The sequence below is a fragment of the Cryptomeria japonica genome, chromosome 1 (assembly GCF_030272615.1).
Source record: "Cryptomeria japonica chromosome 1, Sugi_1.0, whole genome shotgun sequence".
Classification (NCBI taxonomy): Eukaryota; Viridiplantae; Streptophyta; class Pinopsida; order Cupressales; family Cupressaceae; genus Cryptomeria; species Cryptomeria japonica.
Window position 1 is genome coordinate 405,565,564 of NC_081405.1, and position 22,909 is coordinate 405,588,472.

The window sequence follows — 22,909 nt, forward strand, 5'->3', positions numbered from 1 at the left end:
TTACAAACTTGAGAGAAGACCCTAATCTCAGAATGTGAGACTTAATATTATAAACTATAAGTTCCCTCCAAATTCTCCATGGAGTGCAAAAATAAAAAAATCATTTCTTTTCTCCAATGGGTATGTGGGACCCACAATATGTCTTTTTAAAAGATTTAACAAATATTTTGCAATAAACAAAATATTTTAACTCTTGGATGACTAAATAATATTATGAAACCTTATTTAAATACAAAAATACACATTTTTGAGACCTAGGACTCATGGAAATTTTTTGCAATTTGACCTACCAAACCAACCTCAACTTAAAAATTTTAAATGGCATAATTAGACCCTACAATGTATATTTGTGACAAAATTCAAAATGTACATATAACAACATCATTTACAAATTGCAAGTGAGAGTGATGAAGAAAGATATTACCCTACCTTCACCTTTAAATAAGCCCTTCTCACATGGTATTTTAGAAGATGACACAATCCTTCAACCACTAGAATGAATAAGGAGGGAGAGGGCCCCATATTGAAGATCCCTTGAGGTACCAAATAGATTAGATGACTCATTGTTAATGAGAAAAAAAGAAGAAGTAGAGGTAACATAACTCATAACCCAGTTGATACAATCTTCTCTAAACCCAATGGAATTAATAAGTTTATGAAGAAAAAACCATTTCACCCACCTGTTATGACTATCAAGAATTTGTTAAGTTTTGCCAAAATGATGCTCTTTGTATCCCTTATAAGGGTTAGGGTTTTTTTCTAAAAAAAATGTCTATCTTGATTGAAATGGTTCACCCTAAGTGCATCCACTTCCTCTTGAAATTTAGTGTTGACTAGCTGATCCATTTGGTAGAGTCTTTAACAATGGCATTCAACCTTATATTTCATTTGTTGAACGACCCCTTGTGTTAGGAATTGAATATTTATACCGGTTAAAAATTTCCTAAATGTCACCGAGGTTTTATCTTAAGTTTAACTAGCAGATAGTTCCTCATGGTCCCCCCAACCCTCAATTCTTGTTCAAGTATCCATGTTCCTAATTGTTTCACTTAAGTTTGGGTTTCCCTCACCACTGTGCAATACTTTTCAAGACCTAAAGAATGTCGTGGATGGCATGGAAGCATCTGGCGGTCACCTCTTTTCATTTTCCCTCTACCCTGCAAGGGTGTCATAATAATGAAAATTGCATCATAGGGAGGTGGGATAAGCATCTCATAGTTAAATTTTTCATGTATCCCTCCACCCCATGGGGGATTCTAAAACAATTATATCAATGAGGGGTAGCGGGGAAGTATTTTATATTACAAGGGTAGTGTTCCCCTCTTCCCTACATGGTTAAAGTATAATATGGGATGGCTATTCTATGTTGTAAAGATGGTGTCCCCTCATGCCCCCATGGTGAAAAATCAAGTCTAAAGTATACCAAAAGATGGAGGGGAAAGATCAAGGTGGTAAGGAAGAATCTTTCCTCATAGTCCCATGGGAGAAAAGTCAATGGGAATATCACATTGTGGGATGGAGGGGATAAAGAAGAATACAAAGAGAAGATAATTGTGCCCCTCTACCCCATGGTAAAATTTTAATAAATAAATGGTAATGTGGGAATAAGGGGAGGGTAAAGTTAGAGGAATTCATCCCCTCCACCCCATGAGATAGAAATAAAGGAAAATTAATCCCACGTGCTAGAGGGGAGGGATAATAAGGAAACAAGTGTTCCCCTCTACCCCACGATGGTCAAATAAGAAGGAAAAATGTGGCAAGGGGTATCAAGATGAATTGTACAAAGGTAAAAGGAATGGTGACAAGGGAAAAAGGCAACCACATCAACATGTCAGTTAAGGTCAAAATCTCATCTTGACCATCCATTTCAAAATCAAGGGTGGAGTTAAAATTCAGAGGCCACCAACCTGCAACATTTGTATGAAACAAATCAATGGCGAATAGACTCAATGCTACTTGAAAGAAATAAACTCATTTTTTTACAATTTAGTTTCTCACCAAGCATTCAAGAGATCAAACAAGAAGGGCTTTTAGGTGAACAAGACAGGTTTGTAGTGACAAAATTGTATGATAGTACTTTTGAAGAAAAAGTAAGTGAAATTGCCACCCCATTTTCTCTCCAATTTAATCTATGACTACTGTTAGTTGTTCGTGGGGTTTTTCAACTTGTCAACTAGAAAATAGTTGCAAGCCCTAGTCAGCAAAAAATGATCTGAAGAGAAATACCACAACTAACCAAACTATTGAGAAGACTCCCCAATAGGGAGAGAACTCCAAGCCTAAACAAAAGAGAGCCATCACCCCAAAAATTATAGAAGCCTCAGCAGTTGCCCAAGCCCCACATGTTGCAAAAATCACCACCGAACCAGTTGTAGAACATAATCCTCAGTAGGCTGAGAGTTCAAAGCCTAAGAGGAAGAAGGCGTCCGCTCTAAAACCTACTAAAACTCCACAACATGTTCAAACCCCATCACCCACACAAACTCCAACACCTACCCAAACCCCACTTTCTATAGCAATAGATGTTGAAACCCTAGACCAGCAAGTTGTTGAACAACTAGCTAAAATATAGAAGAAGAAAAAGGAGGTTAGCAATTTTCACAAGGACTTGGTCAACATCTTCTAGGGTTAAACCATGTAGGATTCCTTAAAAAAGGTATTTAATGACATATGTAGTAAATATGGGGATGCAGAAAGTGAAGAAAGGTGATATGATATCTTTTATTTATTTTATGGCAATAGGGACAAAGACGTTCCAGTGTCAAATCCTTAAAATTTGGACCTAGGAAAATTGGTGGCACCTAATGTCTTTGTAGAGCCCAAATTAATCAAATTCTTAGCAAGAAGATATCATATTGAGTCCATGACTATCAGGAATATAGAGGGATCATGCTTAATGTGAGCATAGAAGCCATAATTTCATGTTTTTATTTGAACAATGATGCCTTGAAGGATATTAACTTGATCAAATTTGAAGACCAGTATAATAGGAATAAAGTGATTTTAATGAGAGAAGAACTTCCAAGGTACATGAAAAAGATATAAAAAGGCCAAAGAAAATATGTTCTAAAATTTGAGCAAGAGCCTTTTGACCTCATTACTTTTGAGGTTTATTTTGTTAGAACATACTATACATTGTACCAAATTTTGGAAGTAGAGGCACATAAGACAAATATGTGTGAGTATGATGCTAATGGCAATGAGAATCCAACATTCTCATATAAATGAGCTATATTATTATGCTGCATACATTCAATATCAGTTGCACGAGGGGTTAATCAGGGTAAAGAGCAATCAAATAGCAATAGTGTTTAAGCATTACTCCCTCCTACACCACCTCCTTTTCTTCTAGAATAGGGTAGTATGGAGCCCAAGTTTGAAAATTTCTGTGTTTTATTCCAAGGGTGAGAGGTGGTTGATGCAAAGATGAACTCAAATTTGGGATAAGGGATCTATGAGATCTGATTATGTGGAATTTTTTGACCATTTTGTAATGAAAATTTTGAGGTGGTGTGGTCTGTAATGTCCTAAACAGAGATTACTTTAGTGGTGAATATTCGCCAATGGCGAATTTTTCATGTCGACGACCTAGGAAATGGTAAATATTTTATATCGACTGGGAGTGGCCATGTCGCCAAAACATTATCAATTTCCCATCAAATTCATAGCCCGATCGCCATATGTTTTATGTAATTAAATGTTTCTATGCGAGGATTTCGAATACAATATACGGTGGATACACGGTAAATTTAATTATTTTGCCTACACTCTCCAAGGTTGCCTTAATAGATGACCATAATTTGCCTATAGGAATGTGAAGATTTGTTAGCCAGGAGGACCCAATTTGTCTGGCATTTTGCTGATGCGTGTCTCCATTCACCCCAACTTTCTCCAACTATATTGTATTTGCCAATTATTTGGACGACCCATAATCACCTTGAAAAGTACATAAGTCATGTTATAGTTACGTGGGATTCACCAAATATTTGTATACCATATAAAATTCAAATAGAATTCACCATATAAGGATTGGTATAAATACATGCAAAGATTAGATCTGCCTCAACACAATCTAGTGGGTTCTAGGCTCTGAATTTTGATCAATAGCAACATTTCAGACCAAGGAAAATCATTGTCGTTGACTGCATTAGCAACTGCTAGTGACCTAAAGGTGAGCGATCATATTTATTCTAAATTTATCTATATTTTTTTGCACTGTTGAGTTCATTTTTATTCAATGGTGACCTATCAATGCCAAGTGGTCAGCTAGGACATTCAGACCTCAGACATCTAGATTGTAGGTCGTAGGGCCAATGAAACATATATTATACTTTATAGTCTATTATTGCTTCTTCAACAAATCAATATTTTTTTGGCAACCTTTATTTCGTTGGAGATGTCAAATAGGAAGAAGGTTAGGAAACCTAAATGTGGGGAAGGCCATGAAAGGCCAACAAAAAGTAGAGCATTGTTTTCATACTTTGGCTTTGGAAAAGATTATGGTGAAAATCAGGAAGGTATATCATCACAAGTACAATTACAAATTTTGCAACCTACACCGCATGTTGAAGACGACGACGAACCTGATATCTCAGATCAAGATCATCTTGAAGAAGATTATCTGGTAGATGCCCAAGTTAGGTGGAATGATATAATCAACTTGGGTGATAATGCCATTGATGATAATGCATGAAAGGGGAAAAGAAAAGACAGATCAAAAAAGGATGAACCACAATAAAAAAAGGATCGGGAGTGGGATATGTCAGTGAGGAATTTTCAAATTAATTGGGCATCAAAGTATCCATTCATTGAGCTAGTGGAGAATCCAATTAAAGGTGAGCCTCAAATAGAATGCAGGTGTAAGATTTGCACTTGGAAACATAACAAGGTTGTTAGGTTGCAGCTAAAATTTGACAGCATAGAAAAGCATGGGTAAAGTTTATGAAAAACAAATGACAGATGAAGTTGAAAAATCAGTGATAAGATGGAAAATAAAGGAGGAATGTAAGCATGTGAGGAATGTTGAAGAGTATTATTTTCATGAGAAAATACAAATGAAGCCTACTGAAGTTAAACGTTCTATTGAAGCTAGTTTTGGAAAAGCAATGCAAATAGAACAACTGGGAAAATTTGTTCAGTTAAGCATTGTTTTTTATATTTTGATCAGAGGGTGTGCTATGACAAATTTCCCTTCAATTAGTGGTTTATTACAATTTTTGAAAGTTACTATCCTAATAGACACTGGTCAGTAAACAATGGATGAGAATGGGCAAGTTGTCTTGCTGAGGTTGAAAAAGAAGATGTAAAGGAAAAAATAAGAGAGTCAAACTTTATTACATTTTCTTTAGATGAAGTTACAACAGTACACAATACTTCATGGGTATGCATGCATGTTTATATTGTATAGAATTATCCCCACCAACCTCATCTACTATCTATTGTTAAAATGAAGGAGAGTGCGACAGAGGGAAATTTATTTCAACTATTAAAGAGAAGTTTAATTGAATATGGAGGTATGGATGACATGATGGTTGCCAAAAAAATGGTGTGTGTTGGAGCAGATGGAGCTTCAATAATGCAAGGTCACAGGAATGGTCTTTATACAAAGATTGAAACTTCATTTACACCGTACATTACTGCAATTCATTGCATGGCTCACATAATGAATCTAGCTTTTGGAATTGAGAGCAAGTATGCTTCGGTAAAAAAAATTGAAATTGTAATTAGAGAGCTCTACTCACACTTCTGTCAAAGTCCCAAATGATTTATGGAATTTCAACACTTTGCTGATGGAATAACTAATGGAAACAAGCTTCTCAAGGATAATGATACTAGATGGATCTCTTTGGATGGTCCAGTGCATCAATTTTTTTCAGAATATCCATCCTTGATTGGACTATTTCACACAACTCGTGATGAATCAGAGGTTAAGTAATCTAGAGACACTCTTAACTTTAGAAGCTCTTCTGCCTATGCTACAGGAAATGAGGAACATTATGAAGGCTGCCCAAAAAAGAGCTATGTATATTGCAGAATATGCTACGCTGTGTAAGATGACATGCATGACCCTTGAAAATCTCTATCGAAATCAACCAACAGTATCTGATGAAAAATTTGTTAAGTGGTGGACACTCACAGATTTGAACAATCCTGATAACTTTTTATAAATTGGTGCAAATGGGGAGGTATATGCTAATGTATGGGGAGTTGAGATACCAATGCACTTCTATGCCATGGTCGACCCCGAGGAACTAGGAAAGTGCCCCATGAAGCAACTAGAAAGAGTTACAAGGAAAGATTTCAACAAGATTGTTGAGACTGTAACTACTTTTGTGAAGAAAATTGCCTATGATCTTTCCTCACAAATTAGAAGTTGATTCCCTCTTGACAACCTACTCAAAGCCATGTCTATTGTGTTTCCTCAATATTGGAGCCTCAACAATGCAGCTGATTTTCGAAGTAAGCTACTAACTTTGATAAAACAATTTTGCATATCCAGAGAATTGAATGGAGTAACTATAAATGGAATATCAAATGAAACTCATCTTTGAGATAAATCATCTCATTTTGCATACACTATGAGAGAACAATATGGCACAATGGAGAACCCCTGCGAAGAGGGATCAGTAACAAGACTTTGGAAATATATAGCTGAGAATGTAGTGTTGCGTGATTCAATGCCAGAATATTTGAAGCTTTCTGATTTATGTCTTACCATGATATTGGGTTTGGTGGAAGATGAGAGAGTTTTTAGTTCTTTGGGGTTCCTAAAATCAAAGCTAAGAAACAAACTAGACAAAATTTTAGAAAATTGTTTAAGGCTCTATACATCTAGGTATGATGTCCACACTTTTCCTTACGATAGGGCACTACAAATCTAGAGGTCCAAATGTGAAAGAAGAGGTTTGGGAAACACTTCAAACTAAAGTGTTAATGGGACTATTGACTCATGTATTGAACTAACTGGTAGCATTGAGATGCAGTTCAATGAAGGTATGCAGACTCAGAGTGAAGAAACCACAGACAAGAGTCAAGAAAGCTCTGAATTTGATGAGGATGAATGGAAACTGTAAGAGATTGGTATTTATTAATCTTATTACTATATCTCATCATTCATATTACAAAATCATATTATTATGGTTGATAACTTGATGATATTTTATGAGTCTGTTAACTTTTTGCAATTAGAATTTAATATTGATTTGTAATTGTATTTTTCAAATTTCTATTTCTAGATTTAAAATAGCATAATAAAGGACCATAATGTGTTTATTGATACAAAGATGTTTATTTAGACATATTTGAGAACTTATATTTTCATTCATTCTTTCAAAATATAGCCATATGATACAATTCATTCAATAGTAATACACCAATATGTGTGATTCTCCATGCAAAATTCTATACAAAGTTTCAGAACCCTTTGCAAATGACCCTAAATTCCCTTTTATAGAAACAAGGGAGCAACAAAAGCTTTAGGTCAAATTGCAACATGTGAAGACTCAACATAAAAATCACAAATTCAGCATAGATTTACATGACCATCATAGGCGAAATTAGCAATTTAACAACTACTACATGTTTGATGTCTCCTGTTCAAAAAATAGAGTTCAAATTAAATATTAATTCAATCCATGAAAAATTAAATATAGATAATAGCAGTGCCCAAAATCTAGTAATCAAAAATAGAGAAATGCAAAAATGTTAAAGCTTGGGAGAATTTGAGAATACAAATTTACAGGATGAAGTTTTGCACTGTGCATCATAGATTCATAGGATGGATTAGCAATTTAGAAATAGTGAGTGCTGGTTTTTTCGTATTCATAAAATAGAGTTATTTCAAGCGATGGAAAATTCCAAACAGAAAAAACATAAAACCTTGAAATTAAGAGTAAAAGAAGAAAACTTTGCAATACATACTATGATTCTTAAGATTTTTGTGCTAGTTTTTGTAGCATGCTCCACTCTTTGTCTAATGGAAGGTCAATATTCTATAAACTATGGAAAGTTCAACTACAACTTTGTTAACAATCCATATTTAGAAGAGTGACTTCACATCACTATTTCACCCAATACCGCATTCAGAGTTGTAAATGGTTGGATGAATTCCATAAAGCTTTGGGGAGTTGTGTTCTTAGGAAGCAAGTCTAAATCAGACTTCATTTTTATCTCCATGCTTTTTTTGTAAGCTTCTTTTCCAATGAATTTATTTGATGGGTCAATGGTCATAGGAAAACCAAGTTTAATCAAAGTAGTTTTTTTTTCTTGCAGCTTCAATATATTTTTGCCACATTTATCTATAACTTTTGATATTTCCCTTAGTTTCTAGCATTTTTGAAGGATAGATGATGTCTTAACTGTGGCATCAATGCAGCTCTTAATTCCCTTTGATGCCAAGTAGTTGTCACAGGTACTGTAGACTACTTGCTGAATTTGTTTTGCCATATCCTCTTTTGAATAAACATTTATGCTCTTCTCAAAGTACCCTTTGATTTTCATATAAATAAATCTCAAACTTTCATTCAATTCAAACCATTCACACAACTTGTCACTCCTCTGCATTATTTGTTGCCAAATGTTTTCTTGTATATACTTTATTATATTTTTCATATTATCTTTCAATCTATCCTCCAAAGTTTTAATTTTATCATTTGTATTATGCAAGTCTTCTTTCATTTGTGCATATTTTTTTCTTTCTTCCTCTACTTCCTCTTCCAAATGTTTTTCTTTTTCCTTCTCATGATCTAATAGGTCCTATGTTTTTCTTATTTTGACAGAAACAGACTCATAAATTTTGTATAATTTTTGAAAACTGGCTCTTTCCTTATCAATTTTTTTACTGCTTTTAGCCAGTTTTTCTCTCAGGTCCTTCAATTCTGCATCCATCTTTTCCTGCTATGCAATTTCTACTACAGAGCCCAAATTTTTTATCCTTTCTATAAATCATTGCACTTGTTATCTACTACTTTCCTCTTTGATTTTTTGTTTGTCAGGTCTACCTATAACTTTTCTATTTGTTTCTCCAGTTTATTTTCTCTCTCTCCACCTTTAGCAGTGAAGTGTAGACCATTTCGTTAATCCTTTTTATCCATATTATGTACTTTGGAAAAATCCATTTGGAGGGTGCTAACTTGAAATTCAGAGGGATCTATCTAATTGTGTGGTGGATTTTTATCTTTAGTTGGGAGCATAACAACCATGAACTCCATCATATCTTTGTGTGGGTCATATGTTGGAAATACCCTGTTCCTTGCAGGTTGTTCATCTAAAACTTCAGTCAGGGCAACCCTATGAAATTCTCTCTTTTTTTCTTTATTTGCATTTGTTGTGTGTTCAAATTTTTCATAGTAATCATGAAATTGAAAATCTGGGCTTGCTGAAGCAATTGAATGTTTTAAAGGTGACATAGGAATAGCAAAGGCTCCAGTTCCACTTATGCCTATGGTTTTAACTAATGCATTACTAGGATTACCAACAACCATTCCTGATCTTGTCCCACTGACACTTTCATGTGTAGTTTTTATAATCTTTTGAGGTGTGTGATCTAAAGCTACAAATGATTGATTTGTAGTGTCCGGGGCACTTGATATAGGATTCTGAATAGTATGAGTATCTACCACTAGTGGCCTCTTGCGAGAGATATTTTGTTGTTTCCCTTGTCCAACACCAAGACAACTAGTATCAGTAGTAGTACCCATGCCAAGCCCACCAATCACAACAACACTTGATTGAACACTAATAGGAATACTACCCCTAGATTCGACACCAGTGGCAGTTGCACTTAATTCACAACCAATGGGAATACCATGGTGTCGTGGTGGTTGTGGATTTGAACCTGAAACAAATGCAAGTGGACCCTAAGGGTAATGAGTAGTACCTTTCCATGATGAACATGAAGAATCAAGTCTAATGACTAGTTTAACAAGAGCTTTTAATTTTGAATCTGATAGAAGTTGTACCTCAAATGGATACCAAATGTCTTCTCCTTTGGGACCTAGACTACCACCTACAAAACCCATTTTTTCCATAATGTTTTCCCCTTTGTTATATTTTTCTTTCATGGACTCATTGACTCCACCTAATATTTTAGGGACTGTAGTAGTTGTTGGAGTGGCCTCAACCTAATAATCATCATCATCTTCACTCATGTCATATGTTGTTGTGGGATGCTCCATATTCCACAATTTTCTAAACTCTTCATCCTCATCGATGGTTTCAAATTCTGTACTAGTCTTTGGTTCACCGAGATTCTTCCTCGTAGTCCAAAAATCATTTATTTTGGTTTGAGTCCAATAACTCTCTTTGCATTCTTGCAGAATTTATTTGGGAATAGATTTGTTAGATGGATTAGCATATTTTTGGTAGAAATTGTAGGACCTCTTATTTTGGATACCCTGGCCCTCCTCTATTGTCCTCTGTGTGTACAATGCCATAATTTGTGATGACATTTCTTCTATTGAAATGTTATTCTCAGTGGCAATTTTCTCCATCTCTTTTTTTACCTCATCCCAAGAGTCTATGTTTCTAATCTTTTCTAGCAATATTTTACTTTCATGTTGACATAACACTGAAGAGTTCCAATTTTTCTTAAACCTTGCTTGAACTTGGTGCCCTCAATTTCAGTGCGGCTAAAATCATGAGGCAACCCTATGAAACTGGTCTATTTTGTACCTCACGTATTCTAGGAGAGCTTAACTAACTCAATCAGTTAGCTCCTTTTTATTTTAGCTTTTTGTTTTTATATTTTTTAAGTTCTTTTATTTTTGTAGTTTTACTTGCAAGTCAGACTTTAAAGTCCAACTTGTAGGCTTCTCCCTAGTGAATATTTGCACATCGGACTTTAATGTCTGATGTGCAATGTTTAGGTTCTGCCCCTGTAGATCGGACTTTAAAATCCAACCTGCAGGTAGTCCTTCTCCTGCAAATCGGACTTTAAAGTCTGACCTGCAAGGTCTTTGCTCCTGCACATTGGACTTTAAAGTTTGATGTGCAGGTCATTCGTAATGGCATGCATGTTGAACTTTAAAGTTTGACTTGCAAGGGGTTTAATCCTGCATGTTGGACTTTAAAGTTTGACATGCATGGCACGCTTAATCATTAATGAGGGCATTAATGGTTATTTTGGGAGTTATTTATTAGGTTTTTGGTTTTAATCCATCATTTCATTTTGCAAATATTTCCTTCTCACACACTCTCCTGCTCCTCTCCTTCATTTTTGATCTCGATCACCTCATGGAGTCATCAGATTTTCTTTAGTCGCATGGATTGAGGTAGGTTTTTATTCTTTTCAAGTTTTTTCCTTTTTCTTTGCCATTATTTTTTGTCATTCCCTTTGGTTTTTCATTTTTGGAGCTCATCAGATTTTAAAATTTGATTGCTCCTAGCCTTTCCTTCGAGGTCGAGGGCACATCAAAATTTAATATCTAATTGCCCTTTCGATCTCTTTGTCCTTCCTCTCTTCCCTCCCTGCATGTCGCGTTTCAAATCCCAACATGTAGGTGAAGGCAGATATCTCTGTATATCGAACTTTAAAGTCCAATATGTGGGAGATATCCTTCCTACTAATAAGTCGGGTTTTAAAACCTGACGTGTTAGCAAGAGGGTTAAATCTTATATATCGGACTTTAAAGTCTGCTATGTGAGATGAGTTTGTCTAACTAACATGTCAGGTTTTAAAACTCGACATACCAATCATTGATCTTCCCTTGCACATCAGAATTTAAAGTTTGATATGCTTATCCTATGAATGGCCCTTTCCTGCACATCAGACTTTAAAGTTCGATGTGCTAATGACTTTTTCTCACCTTACACATCAGACTTTAAAGTCCGATGTGTTGATTGCTTTTCCCCAATTTGCACATCGGACTTTAAAGTTCGATATGCAAGTAAGATGTTTTACATTTGCACATCGGACTTTAAAGTCCGATGTGCAAATTTTTATTCCTAAGGTGCAGGTCAGACTTTTTTTCCCCGACCTACCAGTTTTTACCATTTTTGTTCTCAGGCCCATTCTGACTCCGAATTTTTGATCCAGTTGATAAAATTTGGTTTTCTAATGATGATGACTGTTGAAAAAGCTATTCCCCAGTGTTGAATGTAGTAATTTGCAAATGTCAAGACCTCCCCATGATAAATTAGATCCTTCTTCCAGTCAAGTGGAATCCTCACCAGGCAAGTCATCAGCAAAGAAAATGAAGTACAAGTATGACAAATACTTGAATATGTACCCAAAAAGCTTAGTAGATTCCAACATCAAAGAGATCAGGGATATGAAGGTTGGTCATGTTAATATGTAGGAGTTTATTGATCGAGTTGAGAAAGCTCCTTCTCACCTAACAAACTTGATCAGATATGAGTTGCACAAATATGCTTCTTTCCCCATCGCAGCTCATGATCCAGACTTTGTACTTGCAGTGGCGGATCATTTCGATCCAAATACAAGACAGGTTAAGGATGCTGATCAAAATATGGTTATGACATTGGACAACATTTTCTTTAATAGTGTATTCAAGGGTTCTTCAGTCAAGGAAGTGGACGATATTTCTCAATAAAATGCTCAGGAGTATTATGAGAAAAATGAGGTAAAATGCAAGAAAGTAATTAACACAATTTACCTCTTTGCTGGTAGAAACTCTACTACTTCTATATGGCCTAAATATTTTTATTAAAGTGACTTCAACAAGGAATACAAGTATATGGTCACCATGTTGACATGGGTGAAAGGTTTGAAAGACTCATTATTTTCAAAACTGGATGTGTTATTACATGAATATAATCAGGAAAGGAGCTGCTAGGATTGATTGGGGTTAGCAGATCAGTGATGCACTCTGCTCACAATTGAAGGAGGTTAAGGTAACATTGAAATTATATATGACCTCATACCTAGTATATGCAACTACTTCCATGAGGCAATATCCAGGTTTATCTACAAAAGGTGACAGAAGGTTAGTGCCCGTCTGGAATTATTATGATCAACTCATGATCCATAATCAAGGGAACCATTTCAGAAGAGTTAATGATGCTTTCTTTGATGTATGGAAGTGCATGTTTGACAAATACTTGCAGAAGAAAAGGATCTCAGAGGTGGCATATAACAGGGTTTCTCATTTTGGATGTGTTTTTCTTCAGTTCCCAACATTCACTTACATCTGGATAGGATGTGACACAGGAGAACCTTTCATTCTACCAAGATATTCATTTGACAAGATTATACTCATGGAGCTATGTCAGCAACTGATTTTTGTGCACCAAAAGCAATCACAAGCACATAAGACTAGATTGAAGTTCCCAGGATCTATTGGTCGGTATTTAGTTTTGACTAATCCCAAGGCCAAGAACATGGAAGAGGAGATGCAATGGAAGACTATGAGAAGGTTCAAAGCACAAAATAATTTTGATTTTCATGGCATGAAGAATAAGCTCAAAATAACTACACCCATGTTTTTAGGTTTGAAGATGTATGGGCAGATTGCCAAGATGAAGAAGATATAAGAAGAATGCATTTCAATCATCTTACCCTAGAGCAGATTGAAAATTTGGATCTGGCAAAAATCCCAATGACCATGGAGGATACCGATGACATAGTAGACCCAATCTATTATGAAAAGAAGATTGCTGATTCACCACTCCCACTGGTACAATGGTCGAAGAAGGAGAGTAAGTCTATTACTCAAAGAATTTCCCCCAGTTTGGCAAATACCAATGCATGGTTGTTGAAGAAGAATCTTAGAATGAAATAACTTCCTGCTAGTTCTAGAGATGATGACAATAGTGATGGTCCATTTAGTAAGACAACTATGGCTGAAACAAGGACCAAGAGAAAAGCAGATCAACAAGCACCATCCTCAACTCCTGCAACCCAATCTAAGGGAAAAGGACCCAAAATTAAATTCATAGTTAAGGGGTCTAAACAAGTTGAGTCATCTTCAACAACATAGAAAACAACCACAAAAGAGTCAGAGAATTAGTCTACTAAAGAGACTGAGAAAGAAAAGGAGTCGGAAGAAGGTGAAATTCCTCATCAAGAGGAAGCACGGGTTGAAGAGCCAGCACATCATGGTGAGATTAATGTCCCTTCCACCTCACAGGCGCCAACCCATCCAGAAGTTGTTATTCATTCCACTGAAACTAACTCAGATCAAGAGGATGAGGGATTTAATGATGAGGAGTTAGATATGGACATGACACAGTCAGAAGTTGATCAACAGTTTTTCACATTATCCAATTTTTCAAGTTTGGATGATATTCCTTCAACCACCATTGAATCTTCAATGTTGGATTTTCCTAAAACCATGGAGCAAGCATTTGCAGAACAACAGATGATGACTTTACCTTCTACAACGGTCATAACAGAAGTTCCAACTCTGGTAAGTACTAAAATTATTTCCACTACACGTTCTACTCTCCCATCTATGGTTGTAACTAAAGAGGTGTCAGTAGCAACTATTATTACTACATCAGTTGTCATGTCACTAGATACTTCCACTTTGATACCAATAACAACATCCACAACCGCTGCAAGTTCAAGCCAGTTTTCTCCTAAAATACCAATTGGTACTCAGAAAGAAGCTAATACTCCACCCAACAATCTAGAACTACCACCTTGGATGGAGGTAGTAGCACCCAAGAGAAAGAAACATGTGATTTCACCCGATGAGTTTGATTTTGAGCAGTTGGTTCCCCCAAAGCCGAAAGGTACAAAAAAGTCGAAGACTATTTCTCGAGTATTAGTAGATCTAGCTACTAAGAGGAAATATGCTGAGGTCATGGTTCCATCATCATATAAAAGTAAAGATAATATACAACCTAAGGACTATACCATGCAAACCATAGAACTTGGAGTGGAAATGCATGAGAGAGTTAAGTTGGATTATCAAACTACTTTTGACTCTTTGTTGTGGATATTTGATCAGGAAAGAGATGAGAAAAATGAGTTAAAACAAAAGTGTTAGCAATTAACCAGTGTTCTTCTCAAGGTTACACAATCCTCCCAAGAAATCGAGCCTATTGGTTCCTCAATAGATACTGAGGCTCTAAAGAAAGTTGAATACGTGGGAGTCAAGGGTCAAGTAGTAGATGAGTGGATTGCATGGTTGAAATCAGAGGGGTCTCATCTTCTAAGTTCAACGATTGGGTTATTGGCTGATTTTGAAGTAATTCAAATTCAAATGCAAAGTATCAAGACTTCACTATCTCAAGAAATTGAAGATATTGAGAGGAATGCAACCCTTTGGAGCAAAATGGAGGAAAGTAGTTCCCACAAGAGAAAAATATATCCAAATCTTGTCATTGTTGTCTCATAAAAAAGAGAAAAAGATTGATGATTGCAGAACTAAATCTAGAAACGAAGGAAGGTGATGATGAGATTGATCTCATTTCTGCTAGAATTGCTAACATTCTTTTCTATCTATATGATGACAATCAGAATCTTGTTACTAGTGACACCATCACGCAAGATTTTCTTTCTCTAATGGATCAATGCATGGAACAAGATTTATCTCTAAGTGCATTTGATAAGTTACTGGAGATTCAAGTCAGTTTTGAGGTCCTTCCATCCATGCTGAAAGATGAAAAAAAGAAATATGTGAAGGTTGAGGATACAATTTCCCGTGTTTGTGTTATTACAAATTCTACCCCGATGCCAGACAAAGTTGAGATGGAGGCCATCCTAACTAAGTTTGAAGAATTCCACAAATCTAATGAGGAGGAGAAAGACAAATAAAGTGTCCCCTTTTGACATTTTCTTTTCATGTAGTTGCATTGTTAGATGTTGCAAGTTTTCTCGCAACTACATAATTTCTTTCTGTTGTAGTTGTAGTCAAGTGGTACTATGCAGTTGAATTAGTCAATTGTGCCCACATTTTTCTCCACTCTTTTCATATATAAGGAGGATCCTCATTTGTATATTTTTTATCTTTGATTATGCTAAGCAAAACTCTGCTGAATTTTTGCCTCAACTAAGACTTGGAACTTTTGTTGTGAAGATTCGATCAAGCAAATAAGGAAAGAAACTTTATTTGATCTCAAACTTTGTGTTGTGTCAAAAATTGTTTATATGAGTTAACATTCTTATGTTCATTACTTATATATGTTCTTGAATTCCTTGATATTGGAGATATTGTTATGTGGGTAAAGGAGCTCTTGAATTGTGAAAGTAGACTTTGTGCTCCTTGCATATTTGGGAAATTTTCTATTGTTAAGTGATTAGTGGTAGGCTTTGTATTGCTATTGTTGCTTGTAGTTTTAAGGATTGGGGAATTACACTTGAAGGCTTAGTTTAAGTTAGTTTAAGTTACTGTTACATTCAAGAAATACTTTGTGCTTCTTGCTTGTAAAATTTGGTAGAGTTTGTTGGATTAATTCGTTCATTTCTTTAAGTATCAAAAGTGATAGGGAAATTGTAACAAAGTGGAGGGAGAATACATAGACTCTGAAAAAAGAGAGTTATATGCCTGAAACTAAGTCAAAGATTTTTATTTCTTGTTAATTAGAGAAGAAATTTCAAAGGGAACATCCCCTTGATGAGAGGAGAGATTAATTTCTCAACATAGTTGTGTGTGAATCATACATTTTATCATTGGTACGCTAGTGACAAAATATTCACCCAATAGAACTACATCGATTGGATCATACTGCTAGAGACCCTCATCACCAAAGCTAAAAACTGTCAAAAAATCATGTGCCACATTGAATGTTTTTCTCTCAAATGTGAACCCTCCACATGAGAAAGGAAAGGAATCAAATATGCTCTTCTTTTGCTGACCATGGAAGTGCCTACCTGTGCTCTCCAACTAACATACATATTCCAATGCAAATACCCTCTCTGTCACATGTATTGGAAGTCTGTATGGTTTTACTGCTGATCCGTAAAACCTTAACATAGTGTATTCTTCCATGAAGAACCAGTCAGCCAATTCTATTTGACTTCTAAGTTGAATGCAATCTCTACAAGACACAGACAATCTAGGCATTGGAGTGCTTGTAATTTTATTATACATTGGTGCCAAAAAGAAGTCTACAAAATGGTTGTAGTTCTTTCTGTTATCATGCATCCTTATCTTTGGTGTCCATTCATATATTGGACACTCTGTTCTATTCCAAGTCTTCTCATCAATCTTATAGTTCACAATTTGAAGATTGTTGGTTTTGAATATTGAATGATACTTGGATAGAAGGAGATAGCACAAGTAGGATGAGAACCGAAATGTCTTACAGAAACCTTTTTGATCATTAGTAATTGTTTTTGCATTGATTGAACAATGTGCTCAACAAAATTATATCTTATTGGCTGAGCTACACAATGGATATTAAAAATCATTTCAAGAAGGATTGCACCCACTTTCCCATCATTTTCCAATCCCAAGCAAAATGACAGCAAGGAAATAGTATCCTAAACCCATAGAACAAAAATGTTAGAATCATAAGGAGGCTTATGATTCTGATCCAATAGAGTACCACACTTTATTAGAGCTTTGCTAAATGAATCTCTATGAATTGGATCGAGACTCTCATAATTCTTTGCCAGCTTTCCTAGGTCAATTTGGACGTTTGAGTTTTGTGCTTCAAACCCTAGGTTCAACAAACGAGCAAATTCTCCCAGTTTATGGATAGAATTTCCTCTTTTGTATTTTTATTGACAATTGCTTTTTTATCTTCATCATAATTTTTGGCGCAGACCATGACAAAATCAAGGCAAGAGAATACTTCAAGTAACACCATGCTTCCCAATCCAGCATCCCACGATGCGATTTTATTTGTTCTTTGTTTTAACATTGTGTTGAAAACAAAAAAAATTGCCTTGGTTGGATCTGCCACCTTACTAGACAATACATATCTAATATCCATCATACGCTTTTCACCATGGATAGAAGGGTCACAAATATCATGGTATTCATCAATGAAACCTGGTGTTTTAACCAGTTCGGTCAGGTAGATTTTTTTTCACTTGGCTTCCTGTTGAACTACTGCTTCTCGTTTTCCCCATCGTTGTTATTGTTAATAATTCAAAATAATGCTAGATACAAACCTGAAAATACTAACCCTCAAATTGGACCATGAAATTAAAAAAAGTAAAAAAGGCGGGACGTAGGTGTTCTAGATTTTACCCAAAATTTCTATTTCACTCGATTGGCACAAATAGTCTCTGTTGCAACTTGCATTCCTCAATCTAGTAGGTGTTTCTGAATCTCCCTTGATTTACTGGTTTGTCCATGAAATGAAATATGATTATAATTTATGAGTCACTTATTTTGAAAACTTTGAAAAGTACCAAAGTAATACCTAAAGGGAAAAACATATAGAATCGTGTTGTAATTTTATTAATTATTATTAATATCTATTCGCCGCCGAAGGACAAAACATTCATTACTTCAGTCTAAATTTTGAGGACATTAAATGTAAAACATTCAATTCTGGGCGAAGTTCTCGGAAATGTGTTCACTTCTCACATTTGGGCCGAAATCCACCCTAAGACATTAATATGTTCTCATCCAACGGACGATGGTATTTGTTGTCAGTTGTCGTGGGTCCCATGAATTTTGCCATTTTTCGAGCATGTCACCGCACTCGAGTCACTTTTTTAGACTATTTTTTAAGTCTTTTTAATCCTTCAACTTCTGCCCCAAATAGAGCTTCATCGACTTAGTTATATTTAATTAAATGTAAAATGTTCAATTCTGAGCGAAGTTCTCATAAATGTGTTCGCTTCCCACATTCGAGCCGAGATCCACCCTAAGTCGGCGATCTATGCTCATCCAACAGACGATGGTATCTGTTGTCATTTGTCATGGGTCCCATGACTTTTGCCATTTTTCGGGCATGTCACCACACTCGAGTCACTTTTCTAGTCTATTTTTTAAGTCTCTTTAATCCATCAACTTTAGCCTGAAATAGAGCTTTATAGACTTAATTATATTTTATTTAATGTAAAATGTTTAATTCCGAGCGAATTTCTCACAAATGTGTTCACTTCTCACATTCAGGCTGAAATCCCCCCCTAAGCTATTGATTTGTGCTCATCAAAAAGACGATGGTATCTGTTGTCAGTTGTCATGGGTCCCATGACTTTTTCCATTATTTGGGCACATCACCACACTCGAGTCACTTTTCGAGACTATTTTTTAAGTTTGTTTAATGATTTTAACCTTCTGCCTGAAAAAGAGCTTTATAGAATTAATTATATTTAATTAAATGTAAAACGTTCAATTTCGGGTGAAGTTCTCACAAATGTGTTCACTTCCCACATTCGGGCCGAAATCCACCCTAAGTCATTGATCTTTGCTCATCCAACAGACGATGGTTCATGGTACCTGTTGTCAGATGTCGTGGGTCCCATATAAGAGACATTTAAAGATGTGAAATAGTTTGAGATAACTATTAAATATAATGTTAATATTATTTGTAAAATTATGAAATTCAAAAATAGTATAGAACATGAAACTTAGATTCTAGAATAAATAAAAAAACTAAATAAAAATATAAATTTTGATATACAATTTGAAAGGTAAAAGTTTAATATAAAAAAGAAAACATTCAATATTAAATCTAAAATATTAATTTAAAGTTTAACAAAATTCTTTAAAAATATGTTTACGATATATAATTTTAAAAAATAGTTTAAAAATATATACAAAAGTTCAACATAAATTTAGTGTAATATAAATTTAATTTAATAAATAAATAAAGACTGAAAATATATATAAAAGTTCAACATAAATTTAGTTTAATATAAATTTAATTTAATATAATTTTAATTTAATTTAGCTCAAATTAATTTAATAAACAAATAAAGACTATAAAAAAATTATATGATTGTATTTACAACAAAGTTTATAGCCTCTATGTAAAATCCACCCTAAGCTGTTGATCTAATTGAGTCTAATCCTGTTCTCTAATTGAGTCTAGAATCTTGAATTTTCTTCTAATGACCTTGGCCTTGAGTCTAATAATGTGGTGAATCTTATTGATAAACTTGCACCTCCTAAGGACCTATGCAATATGCATTACCTTTGATCCTAGTGAGACTATTGAAACGCCTGATGCTCCACTATAAGTCTATATATCAAGGCAAAGATCAAAGACATAATCTCACGAGGGGTTCTCATTGATGATTATTAGGTTATACATGTATGGTGAATGTAATAACTTAAGAATATCTTTATACTTTACAATAAAATGAAGTAACATATTGATATGATAAATTTGATTTAGTGGTTAAGATCTTTGATGGTTTCTCTTGTCCTACTATAGGTTCTATTACTCTTCCCGTTAAGGTTGGTACTAAGTGCTTAGATGTCATTTTTGCTATCATTCCTAAATCCTACATCAGATCAATTTTGTGTGAAGTTGGGACATCCTTGCCCTTGGTTCTCTTCCATGAAAGCGATCCCATCTACCCTTCATAAATGTCTCAAATTTCTTCATTATGACAAAATCTTAACTATAAATCATAGCATGTACCCAGTACCAACCCACGCATACACTAGTTCAAAACTTCAACAACAAGTAAGTTGGACTTTTAGTTTTAATTCACTTGTTTTTCGCAAGATAAACATCTTTTTTATATATATTTATAAAATTATAATCAATGTACAAATAATTAATGGAACGAACTAAATTTTTTTTATATATATTAAATATAGAGGAAGAAGCATTACATAAAAAAGATCACACTATTAAATTTATTTCCATTGTTTAATAAAATATTGAAATAATGTAGCTCATAGACAAAAAGCATTTGAAAAAGTTTCATTAATAAAAATGAAATAGAAAGAATTTTTATATCCATAAGAGGCAAACTGAAACAAACTGGAATTTGAAAAATTATAATTAATATTTATGCTTTGGAAATTTACAACTTTTACATGTCTGAGACTTGAGTCCATCAAAAACTTTAAAGCCAAAATGAGTGAGTCACTGAGCCTGTGAGGTTTCGAGGACATAGGCAAAAAAACAACTACTAGGGGGTCGAGGCTAGGGCATAGGTAGTGGATGGTTTACCCTAAGAATATGGCTCTCCTTCCATGTAGAATTCTTCAAACAATATAAGCTAAAATAATTCTTCAAGCCACATGTAGTTTGGAAAGTCATCCAGGAGCAACCATTTCTAGAGAAAGTCCCTGCCAATCCACACCCATTTCCTGTGATGCATAAACTACTTCGCATTCAGGTTTAGAAGAAACGGTTTCCTGGCCACTAGCACTATTTGGTCAGGGAGGAAAAGCTTGGATAATTCACTCGCCCAAGGGATCCCCACCCCTACTTCTCCAAGGACAACAAAAGTAATGTCATCTCCAAGGAAGTCTTCCTTAAACACCTTCCTCAACAACATCAACATATCCACCTTTTCTCCTCTGAGGTCCAAAAGAGATGCTAAGAACCAGGATGTAATGTATGTCTTAACACAGTATCTATTTTCATTTTACAGACAGTCTCTGCCCAGCACCATCTGCACGGCCTCATTGGTGAATGACCCAACCTCCTTGCAGACTAATTAGAGGATTGGGTCTCTAATGGATCCCAGAAAGGCCCTCTGGTCCTCTACAGAAATGCTTCTCAAGTGGATGGGAGTGTCCATCTTGAGAAATCAGATTACCAAATTAAACAACCTGAGCCTATAGACCTAAACTAGAGGTAGAATTTAAATACTTTACGCTCCGACAATTTATCTACCAAATGGCAAAGGCTAATTGAAGACGAAATAAGAAGAGATCGTATACAAGTAGTTGAAGCTCTTGATTGTAATAATTACTTCTCTAACTATATTAATTGCTTTAATTTTTTTAAATCTTTCATATCTCTGCAAATCTTTCCCATAAATGTACTAGTGTGTGAAATTGGAAATAGCTATAAACCAGTACCAAGTTGGCAAGTACCACATTGGAAGTCATGGGGACATAGTGGATTGCAGTAAGTGACTAGATATATATTAAATGACCAAAATTATCGATCATGACATTTGATACGTGTCTATTGAATCCAATTCCATTCCAGGCACTTTCTGTGAGCTATGTTCTCTTTATAAAATTGGGCCGATATAAAACTTCAGCCATTGATCTACGATCATTGAACGACTTAAAATCATTGATGGATTTTAGGTATGTGTCACCCTTCACATGTCAAAGAGGTCACACTTATTGATACATTATGTAGAGTCCAGACTCAATGTGATGTGTTGATGTGATGTGATGTGATGTGCCTTGTCTATTAATGGCAATGAATTCATGAAATCACCAATAAATTATATATTTTTCCATAAATAACAAAATATTCGCCAAAACAAATTAATTAATTTTCAAGCGGTTGATAAAAATCGCCAATACATTTAAAGAATTTTTCCTTTGGAGTAAAATTTTTCACTCATACAATTATATATTTGTTCCATTTAACAAAAATTATTCGCCTCCTACAATATATATTTTCCCCATTGAACAAGTTATTATTCGCCATAAATTTATGGAATTTTCATACCCTAGAAAAAAATTGCCAAAACAAAATAATTTTTTTCCCTATTTTGAAAAACAAATTTGCCATAAATATGAAAATTTCCCCAAAAAAATAATGTCTGATTCACCAGGAATTTACACTTTTGCCCGAGGGGTGCTTTCTTAAAGTTATCCCTTGTCCCAAATTGCCAAAAAAAATTGAGAGGGCTCTAAGAGGCGAAGATAAGAGGCCTATAGATCGATAGCTACCAAAAGTTTCCTTCTCCCATAATTTTAGTGTTTTTTCCCTCTATGTGTATTATACAATGATGAGAATATATAGGTGCTCTCAAGCACCACATTAACTTCTAGTTGTTGTTCCACCGAGGTTAGCATTCGTAGAATTTTTCTGGCAATTAATGTGAATGGAGAAGAAATGGGTAGAACCAAAGAGAAAAGGAATCTATCTCCCAAGATACATTCAGTAT